Genomic DNA, 23,200 nt, shown 5'->3' on the forward strand with positions numbered 1-23,200 from the left:
CGCCTCTCCCACACTGTATCAAAATTCCCTGTTGACTGATCTGCATCCCACACCAGACCTGAGGCACTGCATCTATTGATCTTTGTATGTCCTGTGCCTGGCCGAAGGCAGGGCTCAATACAGACTTGATCAGCTCAAACCATCTCCATTCAACCAGTGCATTCAGAGGAGGGAAAGCCATGGGAGACTGAGAAGGAGGTTTGGGGTCCTATTCTAAGGACCAGGAGTGGCAGGAAGGCTGCTTTCGGGGTTAGCTTGTGACGACTTACAGGTATGAGAATGTTAAGACGATTAACACTTTTTAAAAATTATAGCAAAATATACATCACAATTTAAACCATTTTTTAAAAGGGATGGGTCTCCCTATGTTGCCATGAACTCCCAGGCATAAGTAATTCTCTTGCCCTAGCCTCCAGAGTAGCTGGGACTATGTGTGCCAGTCCCAGCTATAGTGCATGCCACTGCATCCGGCTTATATGAACCTTTTTTTTTTTTTTTTTTTTTTTTGAGATGGAGTCTCACTCTGTTGCCCAGGCTGGAGTGCAACGGTGCGATTTCGTTTCACTGCAACCTCTACCACCCAGGTTCAAGTGATTCTCCCGTCCCGAGTAACTGGGATTACAGGTGCCTGCCACCGCGCCCAGCTCATTTTTGTATTTTTAGTAGAGACAGGGTTTCACCATCTTAACCAGGCTGGTCTTGAACTCCTGACCTCGTAATCCACCCACCTCAGCCTCCCAAAGTGTTGGGATTACAGGTGTGAGCCACCGCGCCTGGCCCATGTGAACCATTTTTAAGTGTACAGTTCAGTGGCATTACACTGATATATAGCCATCATCCCACACTGAAATTCTGGACCCATTAAAAACAACTCTCTATCCCGTCTCCTCAGGCCCTGGCAATCACCACTCTCCTTTTTGTCTCTGGGAATTTTATTCCTCTCAGTTACCTTATATAAGTGAGATCACACAGTATCTGCCCTTTCAAAAACAATTCACATTTAAATGTGTTTTCAACTGTAAACATTTACCAAGTATTGTCACTTCCTCCCCCGTGAGGCAGGCAGGGCAGAAACTATTGGTCTGGGTTTGGAGGCCCAGGGAGCTGAGGTTCAGGAAGGTTCAGAGATCTGTCCAAGCCTACGGCACATAAGATATCAGGCCCACACACTCCTCGGAGGCTCGTACAGAATCTGAATGCATCTGGATAGGCGGAGGGCCACGACCCCAACTCTCAGCCCACACCAGGCAACCTTCCTGTGCCCACAGGCATGATTTGAACACTTCATGGCAGATTGGCAATCAGAACAGGAAATAATGCAGTAGGGTGAAGCTAAAGGAGAAGGATTCAACCTAAGAACACTCAGCCAGAGGCCAGGATATATCTATCTATGGTTGGGTGCAGAGATGGCTGGAGAGAAGACCTTAGTGTTTAATTACTCTTTATCTATGGTCATGACTAAATGTTTGGCTAGTCAGGGACATGGCTCAGGGAGGTCAAAGTCATTGCCAGCATGAATTATTGATCTGCACACTTGTTTGGAGTCCGCTGGAATAGGCAGCATAGTCGAGTCACAGTGGAAGGTGCTAAATGATTAATCCTCTTCCTGTTGAGACCCCCAGCTCTTGGGTGGGCCTTCTTCATACTGAACATCAGGGGAAAGATCTTCTTTTCCACACTCAGGTCAAAAGGTCTGCTCACTTTTTCTTCCTGCATAATAATGGTTGACACTAATGACCTATTTGCAAACTGCCAAGAGACTGTAGGGTTTCTTCACGTTTGTTTTCTGGAATCAGAAATGGTTCAAACTGTGCATGACCTTCTAAATCAATGTACTGCAGAAAGCTCTTAGTGAGCCTGAAGAAAATGAGGGATATGCATTTTGTTCTCATCAATACTTACTAAAATAATTTATTAGGTGTTTAAATTGTTGGATGAGACAAAGTTATCAGACTGGAATAAAACTTGGTATTCCTCTGCTATCCTGCTTAGGAGAAAAGAGAGGCTCAAATGAGGATTGGGTTAGCTATAGAAATATAAGCTAACCTTTCTTTGCATATAAGTATAATGTGAATACATTTTCTGCCCCATTACAGGATTAATAATTACTGAGTGCCTACTACATGCTGGCTCCTTGCATACATATCCTCATTTCATCATCACAACAACCCCATGTAGGAAACACCATTATTTTCCCATTTATAGATTAGGAAATGCAGGCATAGACAGGATAAGGTTGAGCAGCATCCAAGGTTCCACAGTTAGCAAGTGTCTGGATCCTTACAGGAACCTACAGACTAAAAGAGCACAGAACCCATAGAAAGGAGACACTTACGATACAGCGTGCTAAGTGTAAGGACAGAAATGAGTGCAGAGAGCTGGGGACAAAAAGAGAGGCTAAATTTAGCCTGGAAAAGCTTTCTGGATAAGATTATGTACATGACTTATTTTTTGAAAGGTATTATTAATATACAACAAAATGCACAGATGTTAAGTATTCAGTTTCATAAGTTTCAACAACTGCATACGTTTGTGTAGCCACTATAAAAAACAAGGTTTAAAACACTTCCTTCACCCCCAGAAAGTTCCAGCATATCCCTTTATTGTCAATCCCTCCCACCTCTCCAATTTCTGAATTCTTTCATGACAGGTTAGTTTTGTGTGTTCTTGGACTTCACAAAAACAGAATCTTCCGATGTACACTTTTGTCCTGGCTTCTTGCGCTGAGCTGAACCGTAAACAATGAACAACCCTTTAGCTGAGCAAAGGGCCAGTGTAAAGCAGATGCAGGGAGGTTAGAGGCGGCCTGGAGCCAGGGTATTGGGCAGGAGGTAATGGGGGCAGGAAGGAAGACAAGGGGAGGGACTGAGGACCCTGAGTTTTAATCTAAGACGGCTTTGATTTTATTCCATGGGCAAAGGGGAGCTAATGAAGGCTTAAAGCAGCTACAGATACACCATTTTGCACTTATAATATCTCAAACTCAATAGTCTTAGGACAAAGTTACAAGTGATCCCCATTTTTTGGAGTCATTTTATTTTTATTATTATTAAACAACAACATTGTCATGTTTTCTTGAATACTGACAATTTGAAATTTAATTTATTCATGAAAATAAATCTGGAAAAAACCTCAAAGAGGCTAATTTCCAGTCATAATTTAAAAAAACAAACACAGCCCCAACTGAACTTTAGATTTAAATTCTTTGAACTTTATCCCCAAGACTCCCAATTTTGTCCTCCTAGATGCACCAAGACTAAACAACATCCTTTGTTAACGGTAGAAAATAAACAGCTTCACAGGAAACAAGACTTCATCACACAATAATTTATAGACTTGTTAATGATCCCCATTTTCAAGTAAAATTTTCTAGCTGGTAAGTCGGGATTCAAACCCAGACTGACTCCAAATATCCTGCTTTTTCCACCCAGAGAAAGCTTTAAAAATAAGGAGAGAAAAGCCAGCATAAGGTATGAAGAGCTGCCTGAGAAAGGCAATGCGGAGGCTGCAGAAAATGAAAACTTACTCAGTGCATATGGCAATGGAACTGAACGGGGCTGACCCGCAGGGAAGGCAGAAGGCAGGAATCCTGGCAAATCCAGGGTGAGCAGCAGCCAGGCAGTTCCTGGCACTCTTGCTTCTCTTCTTTCAGGCACTGCTAATGACTCCACTGAACATGAGCATGACAGGGCTGGCTCGCTCAGGTGGAACAAACTTAAAGAGATGTAGCCTTCTCTTATTTTCCGGGATTCTCTTAGCAAGCAACTTCAAACCTGTTTGTATGCCGCCCTTATATTGCATTAAGCCAACTCTTCACTCACCAACTATACTCTACAACCTTGCAGATGGGTTAAAAAGAATCTCCAGGATTACTAAAAACTATATCAAATTATATTTACTGAAGATTTTTAAACCGATTTACCTTTTTATCCTTCCCACTGCATTTCTTCACAGCATTCCTGCTGCAATTAACTAAACAAAGGTAACACTGAGATTCAGTTTCTAGAAAACATCTTCAGAATTACTACACCTTCTCTTACTGCAAACTTAAAATCTGCTCCAAAATGTGATAAAAAGTAATAGTGAGGAAAAGGAGGGCTAATAATATGTTTCAGTTAAAAACTTGAAAAACAACGAATTTGTCTATGTCACACGATTTAGTGACATTCTGGAGATGAACAGAACATCACGAGGCCCAAGAGCTCAAGAGAAAGGCAGTCTGGTAATATAATATGCAGAAAAAAGAGCTGAAGAAAGTCTAGGACATGCAAAAACCCTGTTAAGCTTTCCTAACCTTATTTAACCATAATGCCTATTTTCCAGGAAAAATATTAGCACCACACACCTTCAGATATGCTTTGGGAAAGGTCGCAATTGTTTTCTTGTGCCTGGAAAGCTTCCCTGCCTTGTCTTTTTGCCCTCTTCTTCCTAGTTAGAACCTTTTTCTTTTTCCTATCTCTGCTTGGAATTACTTCTTTATGGAGACCTTCCTAGAAACATACCCATCCAAGACCCCACCCCCAAAGGCCAGATTTGTATCCCTTCTATGTTCCCAAGCCTGCTCATCACAGCAGGAACCCCTCTGTGTTATAACTGCTTGTTTACTCCTCAGCCTCCTGAGCCTATGTGAACTTTTTCAAGTGAAGGACAATGTCTTGTCCAGCATTATATTCCTAGTACCTAAAACAATGTCTGACAATAAATGTTCAACAATCAATTGACAAGTGACTGACTGAGCATCCAATGAAGTGTCAACCTAAATAACAGACAAAGAGGGAGACTCAAAGAAAATCATACTTATTTGGGAGTTGTACTGCAATGGGAATATGCATGGATATATTCAGGGAGGTCAAAGGAAGACAAGGATTTTTAAAGGAAAAATGAGGAAGATTCCATAATTTTTTTGAGACAATTATCCTTGGCTACAAGGATCATTAACAAAAGTGACATCAGTCCAAGGTTAGACAGGGGGTTGCTGGGCAGATGTCCTCACAGAAGTATTTTTTGTATGTGTCAAGTTGCAAGGGCCTTTGTGCAAGGTTGTGTTTCTGCAGTCTTTTGTGACCGTTCTCGTGCATGAGAACCCTTCATTCACGGCCTTCGCTGGCTCCATTTTTCAGAGTTTTGACATAAATGACTCCATTTTGATTCTGACAGCTTTCACAGTCAACATACCTTAGAGGTCAACAGTTTGAATGGGAGAAGACATTTATCATCTGTCAGGGAACGCCAAGCACAACACAGAAGGAAGAGGAGGAAGTTAGGACGTGGTTGGTTAGGAGGATTTAAACGGCCATACTCAATTTGGAATAGGTCCCAAAGTAAAGAAATGATATTTAAAAAAAAAAAAAAAAAAGAAAGAAAGAAAGAAAAAAGAAAAAGCATAGCAGGAATCCCTTTACTGGGAACTGGGACACCTGGGGCCTGGCCAAGCTCTGCCTCTCACTGGATATGGGACTTGGTACAAGTTCCTTGTCACTTGATTCTCAATTCTGTGTGAAATATAGAGGTAAGCAAAATAAAAATTTTAAATGTCTTTTTTTATGTCTTGAGGCAACATTTAATAAAACCATATTTCGTTGTTTTTTAAAATCAAAGTGACATGTGCTCCTGCTATGGTTTGAATGTGTCCCTCAAAAGTTCCTTTTGCCATGTATTGGCCACTTAATCCCCCTGCCCTGGTGAATGGATTAACGGCAGCTCTGACTTCAAGAATGAATTAATGTTGCTATCGAGAGAGTGGGTTACTGTGAGTGAATGTGTTACCAATGTGGGCTCTCTCTGGCTCTCTTGCTCTTGCCCTCTGTCATGTTATGACACAGCAGGAAGGCCCTCACCAGATGCCAGTGCCATGCTCTTGGACTTCCCAGACTGCAAAACGGTGAGCTAAATATACTTCATTATTTCTTTATAAATTACCCAGTCTGTGGTATTCTGTTATAGCAACGAAAAACAAAGATAGCTCACTCTACAGAATTTTTTTAAAATAAAGGATAAATATTCCTATAATCTCACTCATAATCCCACCACCCAGAGCTTCAGGGCTTTTAAGGTGGTTGATAGGGAGTTAGAGAGTCATTTTAACTCTGCATTATTTAAAACATTGAAAATATGAAACAAGAAAATGAATAACCAGGAATAAAATTTTGGAGTATTTCCTTCTAGTTTTATTTATTTATTTATTACTTTTATTTTTTTTTTTTTGACATGGAGTCTCACTCTGTCACTCAGGCTGGAGTGCAGTGGCACCATCTCAGCTCACTGCATGCTCCACCTCCTGGGTTCACGCCATTCTCCTGCCTCAGCCTCCCGAGTAGCTGCGACTAAAGGCACCCGCTACCACGCCTGGCTAATTTTTTTTGTATTTTTAGTAGAGACAGGGTTTCACTGTGTTAGGCAGCATGGTCTTGATCTCCTGACCTCGTGATCCGCCTGCTTCAGCCTCCCAAAGTGCTGGGATTACAGGCGTGAGCCACCGCGCTTGGCCATTTCCTTCTAGTTTTTAAAAATTCATGTGATTACCCATTTTACTTTATATACTTCAATGGGATCACAAACTACATTCTTCATTTAACATTGGAGAGCAGACCCTGTGGGTCAGCTGACCCAATGCTTATTTCCAACCCTCATCTCCCTTGCCTGCCTATACTCTACAGATGTGAAAAGCTATATACTCACTTTATTAACATCCTTTGCAACCAGCTGTGACCATGTGACATAGTTTTAGCTGATAAGATACAAAGACGTGTCAGCTAGGGAACTCTCAAAACAGTTTTGCTTTCTTAGGAAAGCAAAGGTAGAGTAAAGGTAGAGAAGCTGTAGTTGCCACCCCCTACTCCCTCTCTACTTTGGTAGTGAACTGTAGCTGCAGCAGGCCTCTCGTGACCACGGGGTGTCAAGCATTAGAAAGTTCATGGGAATAGCAGAAATGTTGGTGCTGATGTTGCTGAACCAACCGAGCCAACCCCAGAAGCGACCTACATTGGTCTTCCTGTTATGTGAGAAAAATAAATCCCTATTTATATCAGCCCAATGGAAATAATTTTTTTTCACTAGCTGTAGCCAAATGTATTCCTGACATGAAATGTAACATAAACAGCTTTCCAGGCCATTACATTTACAATATCAATTTAAATGGCTACATAGTACTCTATCAAAGTGATGTACCACAATTTATTTAACCAGTTTTCTATTGTTCAACTTTTAGATCACTTTCCATTTAACAATAATCTACACTGGTCGAAGATTTTTGTAGATAAATCTTTGCAATTTCCATGATTGTTTTCTTAGAATAAACTCCTAGAGATGGAATTTCTTGATCAAGGGGCACGTATATTTTTTAAGGCCAATACCAACTTGTACTCTTCTCGTTCTCTCCCTCACACAAGGGATGCCATTTTAAAAAAATCAACAATCAGATGAACCAAAACCAATACCTCACTACTACATAATTTCTAAGTTTCCTTTTATAACTAAACATCTCTGATCCAACTTGTGAAACATAGTAGAAGATTTGGATGTGGGTTTTAACGGGCTTTCGGCTGACTTCAGATTCATTTCCAAAGCACAGAAAGCACTGTTTGGCAGTGTTACAACTCTAATTTGTACGAATCTTCCCATTATTGTGAGCCTGGTCTCATTTTAACCATAGAGGGCTCCTCAACCAAAAGTCAACATAGAACATCTGTGAGTGCTGGGAGGGGAGCTACAAATGACTGGGAAACGGAACCCAGAGAGATGGGAGATTTCTGGGAAGAAACAAAATTTAAAATGAATAAGGAGAGAAGGGAGTAAAGAAAAGGAAGACAGCCAACAGAATCAGGGTCCACACACTCACCTTTCAGGCACTCGCATTCTGGGTTTCCGCCTTGCCCAGGTTGCTTCCTGGCTCTGAGGTTCTGTTTGGAAAGTTGTCCCGAGGCAGCAGCTACGTCTTTCTCATCCTTTGTGAATCACCCCAAATAGTGCCTCTTCAGAGGAGTTTCCTCCAATCACCCGACCTAAAGTGGCTCTCACATCTTCCCTGACCTTCGTATCATCCTATGTGATTTTCTTCACAGCACTGAAATGGTCTTGCTCACTGACAAGGGTCCATGCTGCTTGTCAGGCTCCCCCAGCAGAATGTACGCTCAACCTAAGCAGAATCCTCACTGCTGTATCCTCAGCATCTAGAACAGTGCTCAGTCTGTACTGAATGCACAGACTGACAATTTCCTAACCTCTAACCAAACACACATTCAGAGATGATCATGGAAAGCAAAGGATGAACTAACTGCTCTGGAGGTTTGGGAAGTCTGCAGCTCCTAAAATCACACTTCAGAGAGCAGTAGAGAGTCCAGTGTCTCTGGGTAGCTGCCACCTCTCCTTTCCTGGCTCATCAACTCCCACTCCACTGAAGTGGAGGGTCCAGGGGAGGGAGGGCCCAGTATCTGGGGCTGGCTGTCTCCAAAGGGATGAGAGGGGTTACTGTCATGCGGGGCCCTTCACACTTATTTCTGGTATTTGTTCTTATCAGTCTTTTAAATATTTTAATTTTTTTTCCTTATAAAGATTTTCAAACAAACAAGGTAAAGGGAATGATACAATGAACTAAAGTATCCATCACCCTTCTTATTTCATCTCTTCTCTTACACTGTGTATGTGTATTAGAGCATTTTAAAGCAAAAATCAGACATGTTGACAAAATGTTTAACTGCTCCTGTGTGCTGAGACTGCCTTCAGAGCCCTGGAATTGCACAGTACACATGCTAAGAGCACCAACGGGTCAAGGTCTCTTGTTGATGCCCAATCTAATGGCGGCTTGCCACTTTCTTCTCATTGATCTGCACAAAAAGGAAGATTTCTGACTAACTGCTTAAGAAAACATTCGGAGCAAACAAAGCCTTTGATCCCTGTGGAAAGCTTAGAAGACACCAGGCAATTTTGCAAAAGCACTAGATGCTAAACAGTAATAAGCCAGGTCAAACGGACATGTCTGCCTGACACCCAGCTGTTTTGGTTGTCACTCCTCCGATTACTTAATTTCCTTGCTTACTCCTTCTAGATCCTGGAAGGTGCCATGTTCACCAACTCATACTGCCTGTTCCTTCTCCTCCATGAACAAAAAGAAAGTATTAATCAGAGGTGTCTCTGAGAACAAATGAGGGAGCAAATGTTTTTATGTAGCCATGGAGGGATGGGTCTCAGGAGAGCCAGAGCAGCTGGTCTCTCTGAAAGATGACCCAGTCAGCAATGTGCAAAGAAAAAGGAAAGGAACTTTTTCCTTTCCTGATCCTTGCTGGCTCAAGCACGGTGCCTGGAACAGGGCAAGCCTGAAATGAACTAAGGAATTAATGAATCAAATGCGTGAATCAGAACTGAAGGGGCTGGGGGCTCAGCTGAACACTGGATCCTGATCTCCCAGCTAACACACTATAAACCACAAGCAATTAAAATAAAACTTACAAAATAAGACATTAAAATACATTTTAAAATCTATCACCTTAACACAACAGTTACTTTCCTTCTTCCATGTAATTCTCTGTCATTTGAGGATTAGTTTTTACACAGCTGCAATCTTGATACATGGGCAGTTTTATAAACACTCTTCCTCAACACAGCAAACACAGGCCGTGTTGTTAGTCTTCCTCAGAATTATTTTAAAAGGCTGCATGTTTGCAGGTGTCAACACAGCCTAAGTTACTTGTCTGTTCTATTCCTTTCCTTTTCCTTCCTTTTTTGAGACGGAGTCTTGCTTTGCCACCCAGGCTGGAGTACAATGGCACGATCTCGGCTCACCATAACCTCCGCCTCCCAGGTTCAAGTGATTCTCCTGCCTCAGCCTCCCGAGTAGGTGGGATTATAGGTGCCCACCACCACACCTGGCTAATTTTTGTATTTTTAGTAGAGATGGAGTTTCACCATGTTGGCCAGGCTGCTCTTGAACTCCTGAACTCAGGTGATCCACCTGTCTCGGCCTCTCAAAGTGCTGGGATTACAGGCATGAGCCACCACGCCCGGCCTTCCTTTCCTTTTTCTTTGCACATTCATCTCCTTTTTTCAGTGGTTAAAAGAAACTTCCCCTTGGCCTCATCTCCCACTCCCTCTTGCTGCGAGGCACCTGAGCCCTGAGCGCTCCCTCCCTCAAGGCATCAGCATGTGCTGTTCCTTCTACGTGCAACACTCTCTCAAAGTCCACTCATTTGCCTGACCTATTCCTACCTACATTTCAGGAATCAGATTAAGTGTCACCCCAGGAAGCCCGCCCCAACCCTTGTAGATGCTTTAACATCCTGTACTTCAAGGATGAAGGTGCTTATCACAGTAAACAATTGCTTGTCTTAGGATCTGTTTGTTCCACCAGATTGTGAGCAGGACCTATTTTTTGGAGCCTTATTAGGTAGGTGATCATGGTGAGCCTCAGTTTCCTCACCTGTAAAAGAGGACAGTCATGCACTCTTTCCCACCCACCAACAAGGATGCTAAGGAGATCACACCAGGCAGTACTGTGAAGATTTTCTATACGGTATAAAGATAATTCTTACAAATTATATATCTGCCACCTAATCCTAAGGAACATCATCTTAACCCTTTGAGGCTCACAGAGTCAAACACATTATAGCTACCATTTATGAATACTTATGGATACTGGACTAGACAGTTTATATGCACTTCTCACTTTATCCTCATTACAAATGAACAGGATAGAATCTAGTATTATCCTCGCTTTCCAGAAGCTCAGAAGACTAAATAGATTTCCCAAGGCTACGCTGTTTTAGAGTATGCCGCTGAGCACCCAGTGCAAGCCTCTTCCCCTAAAAAAATGCCCATACGTACATCCACACAACATAGTGCATACTGTTTCCAAGTTCATGAAGCCCCTGAAGCCAAACTTCTTTTGACCCCTCTTCTAGGCCTTGCAGTGAATTCTGCAGAGAAGCTCAAAGATTTATACACCCCACAGGGCTGGGAGGTTATGTGAGTAAACTGTGTCAGCAAAAATTCTGGAGAAAACCTTGCAGCCTAGGAATGAGTTGTAAATCTGGAGGTCTCACTAGACAGTTTCCTTGGCAACTTAAGGCACTGGGCTGACTGAAGACTCTTGGCCCAAGTAAGAGCCACATGGCATGAATCCTGCACACTGATAAGCCAGGTGCTGGGAGAAGCTGGTAGTACTGCCAAACTACAGCCACTGCCACCACCAGCCAGACACTTACTGGTAGAGACAGTTGCTGAAGATACTCACTGCTTGATGTACTTCAGATACTGGAGAAACAACAGCTAAATGGAACATAAGAAGCCTAAAGGAGCCACAGTGGGAGCAGGAATTGGAGTTGGTCAAACCATCTGGCCTGAGACTGTCCTAATCTCAGAATGGCTTTGGATGCAGTGAGGCATCACTGTGGGTGTGAAAGGTGTGTCTCACACTGAGCAGAGTGAGAGCCAACACTCGGGTCAGAGGGAATGGCACAACGCCACCCTCTGCAGAAGATTCCGTGGGATTGTGCCACGAGTCAAATAAGCGATGAAAACGTGAAAAGCAAACCGGCGAGCCAGGCTGCATTTTTCATTGTGGCACTGTGTGGGCAAAGCCTCGGAGACCACCTGGGGATGGGATAAGATGAGCCAAAATGGTTTCCATGGCGAACACTCCCAAAATCAAGAAACAAAGGTTTGGGGAGTGTGTGGTGTCCAGAAAAGCTGCCTGCTGAGCAGTGTGAGCTGTGACGGTCCCCACACAGATGATGATGGAAGCCAGCAACTCTCCAGATCCCTTAGAAGAGGAGAGACGGGATGCAGCTGAAGGGACTGGCTGGGATGCGGGTAAGGGAGAGCAAAGAGAACTCCCCACCCTGAGAACTGCCAAGCTTGGAACTAAGCTACCAAGGGGACACACATAGGAATGGTGCCACAGCAGCCCCTAAATGTCGGGGAGGCAGGCATTTTGGTGGAAACAAAGTTTATTTTGTTTTTTAAACAAAAGAGGTGATAAGGGTCCTCTGTCAAACATATTTTTTTTTTTTGATGATCCACAAGTTAAACTACTGCCAGTGCAAAACAGGAGAAAATTATGGCTCCACCATCCTTTATCTGCAATTCTGAAATCCAAAATGTTCTGAAAACAGAAATTTTTTCCTAAGTGTGTGCAAATCATTTGGAAGCGAAAATTTCACCTGAAATGACATGAAGTTATTATAATCTTTACTTATCCCCATCTAATATGAATATGTCTTACTGAAGACACATTAACACGTCTCATTGCAAAGTGTTAACCCTGAGTCCCACTGGAGGCATTATATAATATAAGGTGTAATAAGCAAAGAATATCCTCCAAAACTTGGGGCAGGCAAAATTGTGGACACACATTTCCTTTTCTATAGGTCAGTAAAAACAAAAGACATGTTTGACCACCTGGAACAGAATGAATATAATAAAAAAAGGAAACTACCAGAGCTCTTTAGCCTCCAGGTCAGAGGATGGCTTTAGGGCAATCTATGATATAGGTGTCCTCATGGGGTCCATGAACCAGACTACCCTCTGTTCCTAATTCTAAATTATAACTTGCCTATTACATTTAGTTCTATTAGACTCTAGCTCTGCACCCTTATAAATCCAAAGCAACTCCAGATTTTTCATTTGTGCAGTGAAATCTGGAAGCCTTTCTACTGTGATGATAATGAAAATATTTAATAGGTAATACTGTCATTGGCGCTCCTGCTCCCCCTCCAGGAGAACATGAACTGGTAAAATTTGATCTCTTTATCTCTAGAGATCTATGATTTTAGAAGGAGAATAAAACAAAGTTAAATGAAGAGGAGATGTTTTCTTGGAGATTTGAATAGTGTTTTCTCGATGAACAAGAGAAAGGACTCTAGACTTCCCATCAAATGATCCACTTTTCCTGTTCCATAAGAGAAGGCCCATTCGGCAGGTTAAAGGATAAGAAAGGAAGATTTACAAGGGAGTACACAACGGAATACTACTCAGCCATAAAAAGGAAGGAATGAATGGCATTTCCAGCAACCTGGATGGGATTGGAGACTACGATTCTAAGTGAAATAACTCAGGAATGTAAAATCGAATATCGGATGTTCTCACTCGTAAGTGGGAGCTAAACTATGAGGATGCAAAGGCATAATAAAGATAAAATGCACTTTGCAGACTCAGGAGGAAAGGGTGGGAAGGGGGTGAGGGATAAAAGACTACAAGTTGGGTGCAGTATATACTGCTTGAGTGATGGGTGCACCAACATCTCATTAATCACCACTAAAGAACTTACTCATGTAACCAAAAACCACCTGTTCCCCAATAACCTATGGAAATACAAAATTTTTAAAATAAAATAAAATAAAAGGGAGTACAGATGGTTTTTAGCCAAAAAGACGTGGATTCAAAGCCAGACACTACCACTTAATAGCTGTGTAACCTTGGCAAGTTTACTTCACTGTAACTTGGCTGAATATCATCTGCAACCTAGAGAAAAACAATATATTCTTCACAGGGTTTTTATGAGGATTAAATGACATGTAAAGCATCTAATACACGGTAGGCACTCAATATATGGTAGCTATTATTATGGCTGTTGCTAGATTCGGGAGTTGAACGGTGCCTGGCTTCACTTATTTCACCAGATTGCCTGGCTCAGCAAATGCAGGGGATATTGACTTCATGAGCACAGAACCAGTGGATAATAAACACGCATAGCAACAAATCACATCGGTAAACCAGTCTACCTCAGCTAATAACTGCTTTCCAGGCTCCTGCATTGGCTTTGTTAGAGGAACTAAATAGTTCCTAATGGCTATGGAACCAAATCATTTAGAAGAGGGCGAATTTCATCAGCTTTAGAGTTTCTGTTGAGGGCAGTGTGGGAGGCTGTGCAAAGCCACCTCTTTTTAAAGAAAGCTAAGCAAAAATAATCCATAAATCATGAGAGTACCTATTACAGGTGCTTATGTAACTTACCACGTTTTCTAAGGAGAGGCTTATTCCCCATTCGTTGAGGTGACATTAACTGAGCATGCCCAATGTACCAGCTACCATATTAAGTGTTAGGGCACAAAAAGAAGAAGACATAGTCTGGGCACAGTGGCTCACACCTGTAATCCCACTTTGGGAGGCCAAGGTGGAAGGATGGCTTGAGCCCAGGAATTTAAGACCAGCCTGGGCAACAGAGCAAGACCCCGTCTCTACAAAAAAATTTTTTTAAATTTAGCTGGGCATAGTGGTGCATACCTGCAGTCCTGGCTGCACAGGAGGCTGAGACGGGAGGATCACTGGAGCCCCAAAGTTGGAGGCTGCAGTGAACCGTGACTGCACCACTGCACTCCAGCCTGGGTTACAGTGAGACCCTATCTCTTAAAAAGGAATGCAGGCCTGTGGGTGAGAGAGATGTATGTATGTGTTTTTTATGGTCCATGCTGGAAGTGGTCATGAGAGAGAGGTGCACAGGGTGACACAGGGTGACTGTCCAAAATAGACACTTCCCTAACGTAAGGTAGTTTCACGACACTGGAATTATATATACAGTGAACATGTATTACTTTTAAAACCAGGAACAAAAAAATATAAAAGGAGAAACAAAGAACTCAAAGTCCAGTGGTGGAAACAGATTATATAACAAATACTCAAATAGTGGGATGAGTACCAAAATTCAAGGACGTCAGAGTGTTTTGGGGGGAGTATTCTTCCTTTAGAAGAAAGGAAGGGCATTCCATACTGCCTGGGGGTAAAGGTGACAAGGCAGGTTTCCCTGAGAAGGTGACACTCAAGCTGAGACCTTGAGGCTGAATGATTTGCCAGTAGGAGTGTAAGTGCAGTTTCTCTAGGGGGCAATCCAGCAATATTTATCAGTATTGAAAATGTGCATACTCCTTGAACCAGATGTTCCTCTCCTGGTATATCAACGGACAGGAATGCCAGAAAACACACCAGAAGATCTCTGTAAAAAGACGTTTATCGCGTCAATGTAATAATAAAACACTGGAAATAACTTAAATGTGCATCCATAGGACATTGTTTAAATAAGCTATGATGTAGCCATACGCTAGAACAATAGAGTCATGAAAAAAATAAAAATTTATATATAGCATGTTAAGTTTTAAAAGGTAAGTTATAGAATAGTGTATCCTTGTTTTGTAGAAATAATTTTACATGTTTTTTACACATAAAAATGTTTGCATATAAATAGAAAAAGCCTGAGAAGATAAAGAACAAAGCATTAACACTTAAGGCATATTAGACCTTCCACCCTGGGGTAGGGGTGGGAAGAAGCAATTTCATTTTATTTACTCTATATTCACATTTTTTACAATGAGAATATATTCCTTTTATATTTTAAAAATAATTTTTTTCGGCCAGGCTTGGTGGCTCACGCCTGTAATCCCAGCACCTTGGGAGACTGAGGTGGGTAGATCACGGGTCAGGAGTTTGAGACCAGCCTGGCCAACATGGTGAAACCCCTTCTCTACTAAAAATACAATTAGCTGGGCGTGGTGGCGAGCGCCTGTAATCCCAGCTACTTGGGAGGCTGAGGCAGGAGAATCATTTGAACATGGGAGGCAGAGGTTGCGGTGAGCTGACATCACACCATTGCACTCCAGCCTGGGCGACAGGGCAAGACTCCATCTCAAATAATAATAATAACAACATTTAAAAAAAAAAAAAAAGAGTTTACTAATTGGAAAGTTATGGGTACAAAATGACACAGGTTTTAGAGAAGGCATCTGTTCAAAACAGCTTAGCACTGCTGGAATACAGGAGCCACATGAGTCCAGGACACAGGATTGAAGGAAGACTTTGAAGAAGAAACAAATTTGGGGTGTTTCCACTAGGAGTGAAGGGACTAAGCTGTGGGGCAGTGAGCAAACAGTAAAAGTATGAGAACTGAAGGATGGTGTTCAAAGATATGGGACACTGCAGAGAAAGGGGTTCCAGGAATTCTCAAGAGTGGGAAGCAGCTCTCTCATCCTGCAGGACTCATCTGAAGAGAAGTGCATTCTTTTAAAGGAGAGCATCTGTGAAAAACCAAGTTTTCACTAAGTATCTGCTCTAACTTCCTTAGTTTGGCCAGAGAGGAAGTCAGAGCAAGAGAGAACCTTTTTTTTTTTTTTTTTTTTTTTTTTCTCCCTGAGCAGAACACCAGGAACACAATGACTATTTTATTGAAAAACAAGCTAGATGAAATTATTAAGTACCCATTAACTCAGACATTGTTCCATTACAAATACCACTGGCACAATGGAAAAGGGCCCTTTTTTAAAAAAAATTTTTTATTTCCATGGGTTTTGGGGGGAACAGGTAGTGTTTGGTTACATGAGTAAGTTCTTTAGTGGCGATTTGTGAGATTTTGGTGCACCCATCACCCAAGCAGTATACACTGAACTCAATTTGCAGTCTTTTATCACTCACCCCCTTCCTACCCTTTCCCCTGAGTCCCTAAAGTCCACCGTGTCATTCTCATGCCTTTGTATCTTCATAGCTTAGCTTCCACTTATGAGTGAGCACACAAGCTGTTTGGTTTTCCATTCCTGAGTTACATTACTTAGAATGATGGTCTCCAGTCCCATCCAGGTTGCTGCGAATGCCATTAATTCATCCCTTTTACGGCTGAGTAGTATTCCATATATAAATATATTTATTTATTTATTTATTTATTTTACAGTTCCTTTATCCACTCATTGATTGGTGGGCATTTGAGTTGGTTCCACATTTTTGGAATTGCAAATTGTGTTGCTACAAATATTATGCATTTGCAAGTATCTTTTTCATATAATGACTTCGGAAAAGGTCCCTTTCATCCAAGGCGAGTTTCAGACCAAACTGTGTTGTCCTCTACACTCCAGTTCCTCCTTTCTGGGTTTTCTTTCCTCTTGGTGGATCTCACTTCATCCCCTTTCTGGAGCCCAATCCTCCTCTCAGAAAGATCCAATGTAAACATGTGGACTTCTATGTGAGTTTATAATCATTCTTCCCTCCCTCTCTCCTTCCCTCTTTTTTTTTTTTTTTTTTTTGTTTGTTTTGTTTTGTTTTGTTTTGAGGCAGAGTCTTGCTCTGTTGCCCAGGCTGGGGTGCGCTGGCACAATCTTGGCTCACTGCAGCCTCTACCTCCCGGGTTCAAGCAATTCTTCTGCCTCTCAGCCTTCCGAGTAGCTGGGACTACAGGCGCGTGCTGCCACGCCCAGCTAATTTTTGTATTTTTAGTAGAGACGGGGTTTCACCATGTTGGCCAGGATGGTCTTGATCTCCTGACCTCATGATCCACCCACCTTGGCCTCCCAAAGTGTTGGGATTACAGGCATGAGCCACCGTGCCCAGCCCCTTTCCTTTCAATATATTTTAATTCTAGGCCCTAGCTCTAAATAAAAAATCCTTCATTTAGAGAGCCCATCTTTTAAAAAGGAGTGTTGAGCATCAGGCAACAGGTGAAAAAAGAAGGAGAGAGAAGATTCTTGGAGGTCACAGAGCAGAAGGTCACCTACATTTGGAAGCTGGTTCTCTTTTCATATGACTAAACCAGCAGTCCTCAACCTTTTTGGCACCAGGGACATGGAGGGGGGAAAGGGAATGGTTTCAGAAGGAAACTGTTCCACTTCATATCATTATTAGATATCATATCATTATTAGATTATTAGGCATTAATTAGATTCTCATAAGGAGTGTGTAACCTTGATCCCTCGTATGCAGTTGACAATAGTGTCCGCAGTCCTATGAGATTCTAATGCCGCCGCTGATGTGACAGGAGGCACAGTTCAGGCGGTAACACTTGCTCGCCCACCATTCACCTCCTGCTGTGTGGCCTGGTTCCTAACAGGCCCCAGATCGGTACCGGTTCACAGCCTGGGGGTTGGAGACCCTGGTCTAAACAATGTAGGAAAGCCCCTCTCAGAACTGTCTTGATCCAGGATTCCATAGGATGAATTCTAAAACGTGGAAGGAGTGGGAGAAGGAGAAAATATTATTCCCTTGCACCACTTCCTTAAAACACATCAGCAAATGAACTGAAAATGTGGCAATTTTCTCATTAATCTAATCTGTTCTAGACGAGAAACTAGATAATTCTGCTGAAGAAAATATCCCTCTGGTGTTTAAATTATCTCTTCGGCTGTCTACATCCACCAAATTAACTCAAGAACTGTAACCTCTATTTCATATTGCGTTGTGCTTCTATTACTTTGGCAGTTTTGAATGCAGAGGACCTGAGCACCTCACCATTTATCCCTTCTGAAAGGAGGGTCTAAAGACAACGCCCTTCTGATCGTTGAGAGGGGAGACCAGAAATGGCGAGTTCAAACACTGCCCTACTTTGAGCTGCAGCTTCAATTAGGAAATGTTATGATTTAAACTGCTTTAAGTTGACTTTACATTTCCCAATCTAAAACACAAATAATTTTAAGGCATCTGGCAATGGATAGAGAGATGTGTAGAGGGTTAATTTTCCTGCACTACAAATATTTGAAATAACAATACAAAGATAAATGCAAATAGACTGCAAACTTTTTTTTAAAGTCAAACCTCACTAGAAAGAGTAACATGAGTTACCATTTTTTTACCTATCAAATGGGCAAAAAAGTTTGAAATTCTTTCCAGTGTGGGAGAGTATCTAAGAAAGCAGATGCTGGTAGGAGTATAGATTGCAACATTCTTTCAAAGTAATTTGAAATCTCGTTTAAAACGTTTGTCTAATATGCAGACCCTATGATTCAGCAATTCTGCTTCTAGGAATGCGTCCTAATAAAATGAACATGGACACAAAGAAACATGTACAAGATAATCTTTCTAGTGACGCTTATAATAATAAAAGCTACTAAAACCACAAATGTCCATTCATAGTGAGCTGTGAGTAAATTATGTTATAAAATGGAATAGTATGCAGTCATCAAAACTGATACAGTTATTTTGATTTGGAAATATATTTGTTATTAAAGAAAAAGGTAGGTTATGATACTATATACTATATAGCATGTGATGTCACTTTTGTTAAGTAATACATACATACACAATGAATATAAATTAAAACGTGCTAAGCAATTTATACATACCTACACACACATATACATTGAAAAAGTGTCTCTAATTCTCTTTAAAATACACCAGCAGAAACAGTATGGTATACAGGTGTATGAGTCTTAATTTATACTCTAGGGGCAGTTGCTTAGCATTTGACAGACTTTAACAAAAAAATGGTATTTCCAAAAAGAAAATGGCTATTATAAGGCTTTGGCTGCCTTTATCTTTAATAAACATCAGCTGGTTTGTTAATAAGTATAATGGATATTAGAAATGATTTTGGATGAAAATAGGTGTTCAAAATACAGTTATGCACTGCTTAACTATGTTTCAGTCAATGGAGTGCACAGAAACAATGGTGACGCTGTAAGATTATAATGGAACTGACAAATTCCCATCCCCTAGTGACTCCACAGCCGTCATAATGTTGCAACGTAATACATTACTCATGTGTTTGTGGTGTTGCTGGTGGAAACAAACCTACTATTCCATTTGTGTAAAAGTGTAGCACACACAGCTATGTACAGTACATAATGCCTGATAATAAAACAACTATGTTACCAGTGTATGTATTTACTATGCTATACCTTTTATTGTTATTTTAGAGTGTACTCCACCTATGAAAAAAAAAAAAGGTTAAGTGTAAAACAGCTTCAGGCAGGTCCTTCAGGAGATATTCCAGAAGAAGGCATCATTACCACAGGAAATGACAGCTTCAAATGTGTTATTGCCCCTGAAGACCTCCCAGTGGGACAAGACGTGGAGGTGGAAGACAGTGAACTTGATGATCCTGACCATGTGTAGAACAATGCTTAATGTGTGTGTTCGTGTCTTAGTTTATAACAAAATATTGAAAAAGTAAAAATATAAATAGAAAAAAGCTTATAGAATAAGGATATAAGGAAACTATTTTTTGTATAGCTATCCAATATATTTGTGTCCTAAGTGTTATTATGAAAGCGTCAAAAGTTTCTTAAAATTTATTTTTAAAGTTACAGTAAGTTAAGGTTTATTATTAAAGAAAAAGTTTTAAATGAATACAGCGTAGCCTTAGTATAGTGTTTAAAGCTTACACGTGTGTGAGTGGTCACATTGACTTACCACTCACTGACTCACCCAGGGTAACTTCCAGTCCTACTAACTCCCTTCATGGTAAATGCCCTACACAGGTGTGCCATTTTTAATCTTTTATAACCCGTTGTGTTTTTACTGTACCTTTTCTGTTTAGATATGTGTAAATACACAAACACCACCATGTTACAACTGCCTACAGTATTCAGTATGGTAACACTTTGTATCGATTTTTAGCCTAGGAACAACAGGCCACAGCATAGAGTGTAGGTGTGTAGTAGGCTATGCCATCTAGGTTTGCATAAGTACACTATGATGTTTACACAATGACAAAATTGACTAATGATGCATTTCTCAGACCATATCCCTGTTGTTAAGCAATGCACGACAGCACAGTAAGGGCTCACTTCATGTTGTCGACAGGTTCTTGGAAACTGCGACTTTCAGTGAAACAACATATAGTGAAAGTGATTTTACCACAGGCTAATTGATATCAACAAGAGCTAAGTTCTTATGGCATATTTCCGATCACAAAAAAAATCACAAAACTTCTAAATAAAAACCAAAATATTTATAATATTAAACACTGAAATAAATGTGAGCTAAACATACACTTAAGTAAGGTTAATAAACACAAGGAAGATAATTATTTGCCCAGTTATTTCTGTTTCAGGGTTAAGGGTGGCTGAAGCCTGTCCCAGCAGCTCAGGCTGCAATGTTGGGACCCATCCTGGACAGGATACATCCCCTAGCAGGGTGCACTCAGACCCACCCCCCCCCCCCACCACACACACACACACACACACACACACACTCTCTCTCTCTTTCTCTCTCTCTCTCTCTCACTCTCTCTCTCTCACTCAGGCTGGGACCACATGCCAGTTAACCAAACATGTACATCTCTGCGATGTGGGAGGAAACTGGGGGACCTGAAGAAAACCCATGCAGATGTGGGAAGATGGGCAAACGCCACACAGACAGGGGCCCCAGCCAGGAACAGACTTTCTCATCAAGGTGATCATGAAACGATGCCAAGTGAAATGACATCAATTTAAGGACTTGCTGTATATGGATCTGCTGGAAATGCTGTACAGGCCACTCTGCCTTCTTATGACGAGGGTGTGAGAATTCAGCAACTCCAGCAGCCTCCATCCCTCTAGTCTTACGTTAGGGAGGATTCTGTGGCCTGAGCTACTCTATGAAGTTAGCTCAATGCTATGGCTACAACACAGCTGCTGCACAGGCCACAGGAGGGCCTTTCATGCGAGGTGTTTTTCTAAGCGGCTGAAAGCTGGGAGCTTGGGCCTCTCCAGCACAGTTTACAGCACAGGCTGTGTGACTGCTTGTTCAGACATGTTTGTCCCTGTAGCAGGATTAGTTTGAGAACTGCTCTTGCTTTCTCCTTTCACCCTCAGAGAGGTTGTCAGGTAGAGATCCGTCATCACTGGAGGCTCCTGGTATCAACCATAAATAATCTATTAGCTGTGAACCACTAAACTGGCTTAGGTCAGTTTACCGCAAAGGCTGTAGTATGCCTGAACTTCAGGAGTGATTATCTACAGATGGTGGGATTATACAATTCCAACCCCCACCCCCAACTCCCTTTGTGCTTATCTGTTGTCTAATTCTTCCTATAATAAATATGTATTTGTACGAGGTGGGCGGGACTTGAGGTCAGGAGTTCAAAACCAGCCTGGCATAGTGAAACCCTGTCTGTACTAAAAATACAAAAAAATTAGTGGAGCGAGGTGGCAGGTGCCTGTAATCACAGCTACTTGGGAGCCTGAGGCAGGAGAATCGCTTGAACCCGGGAGGTGGAGGTTGCAGTGAGATGAGATCCCACGACTGCACTCCAGCGTGGGCAAGAGAGCAAGACTCTGTCGAGAGAGAGAGAGAGAGAGAGAGAGAGAGAGAGAGAGAGAGAGCAAGACTCTGTCGAGAGAGAGAGAGAGAGAGAGAGAGAGAGAGAGAGAGAGAGAGAGAGAGATTATTTAAATAATAAATAAATAACAAGAGACTTAAGTAAACTGCACAGCCTGCACTGTCACCACCTGCTGGCAAAAACAGAGAAAGACCATTGTAGGTGAATGCTGACTGCTTAACAGCAGAGAAGGCGGCTTGCAGTTAGACTTCTCAGTTTTCAGTTGTTTTTAACTTCTAAGTGTAACATCTGGATTTTAGGGAGGGGAGAAGATCACTCCTCTTGAAGCATGTTACCTTGAAAGAGTTCCGATTTTCAAAAGCAAAATAGAGTTCTGCTGACCACAGTTTTAAGTTTGAGAGAAAATCATAGTCCCTGCTATGGATCAGTCAGATACAGTAAGTATCTAACTACGATGTCACCCCAGGCAGCAGCTTCAAATGAGAAGCCAAAGGCTGATCATGGGTTATAACAAGCATAAGTCATTTTAAAAGTCTGGTTCTTTGGATGTTTCTGATTAGGCAGTTGCCAAAACTGATACAATCAGTAAGGCCATAATCTCTCCAGTCTTATGATTTCTGCTAAATTTCTAATGGGGATCTAAGAGTCCTAGCCACAGGTTTCGGTTGTATAAGCAAAGCAAACGCGGCACAGACACAAACCGCGAGAAAGGCAGCAGTTACAACAATGTTGCAACAGGCTAACTTCTTTCCAGGCTGATGCCTGGGGCACAGGAGCCTCCCTGTGTCCAGCAGCACTTGACGTGTGGATTCCTCCACAGATGACCCACCTATCTCTCCTCTGCCAACCCCTGTTCTCCTCCTTGCCCAACCTCTGACACCACCTATCTCAGAAAATGGGGAGGCTGCTGCCCTTCAAATGCTCATCCTGCCATCTAGGAGCCGCTGCCCTCAGACGCCGTCCATCCCTGTCCTGTCTCCAATGGGAGAAGCTACCACAGAACACCCTCCCCCTGGTACCCTCTACTCCCCCAACCATCTCATTCTCCTATGACATCCCTTACACAGTGCTCACCATATCTAGAAATTATTTTCACAATCTCTTTTTTAATAAATATACTTGTAATCCCTATTTGAAATAAAGGGAAAAAAACACACAAATGCTTTTTACTTTAGGGTAGTATGCATGACACATCAGCATTTGCACTGGGGACCATCTCTCTCACACACACACATACAAACGCATGCAAAAGTGGGACCA

The 23,200-nt window shown here is 41.9% G+C and overlaps 1 protein-coding gene and 1 pseudogene across 2 annotated transcripts in view; one reads left to right on the plus strand and one right to left on the minus strand.

The window, feature by feature from the left end:
* Window positions 1-23,200, minus strand: part of TMCC3 (transmembrane and coiled-coil domain family 3) — a 314,353-nt gene that overhangs the window by 181,457 nt on the left and 109,696 nt on the right. The window lies entirely within an intron of this gene.
* The window catches only part of LOC104678621, an 80,879-nt pseudogene continuing 69,405 nt past the window's right edge, over window positions 11,727-23,200 (plus strand).

This window comes from Rhinopithecus roxellana, chromosome 10 (genome assembly GCF_007565055.1).
Source record: "Rhinopithecus roxellana isolate Shanxi Qingling chromosome 10, ASM756505v1, whole genome shotgun sequence".
NCBI lineage: Eukaryota > Metazoa > Chordata > Mammalia > Primates > Cercopithecidae > Rhinopithecus > Rhinopithecus roxellana.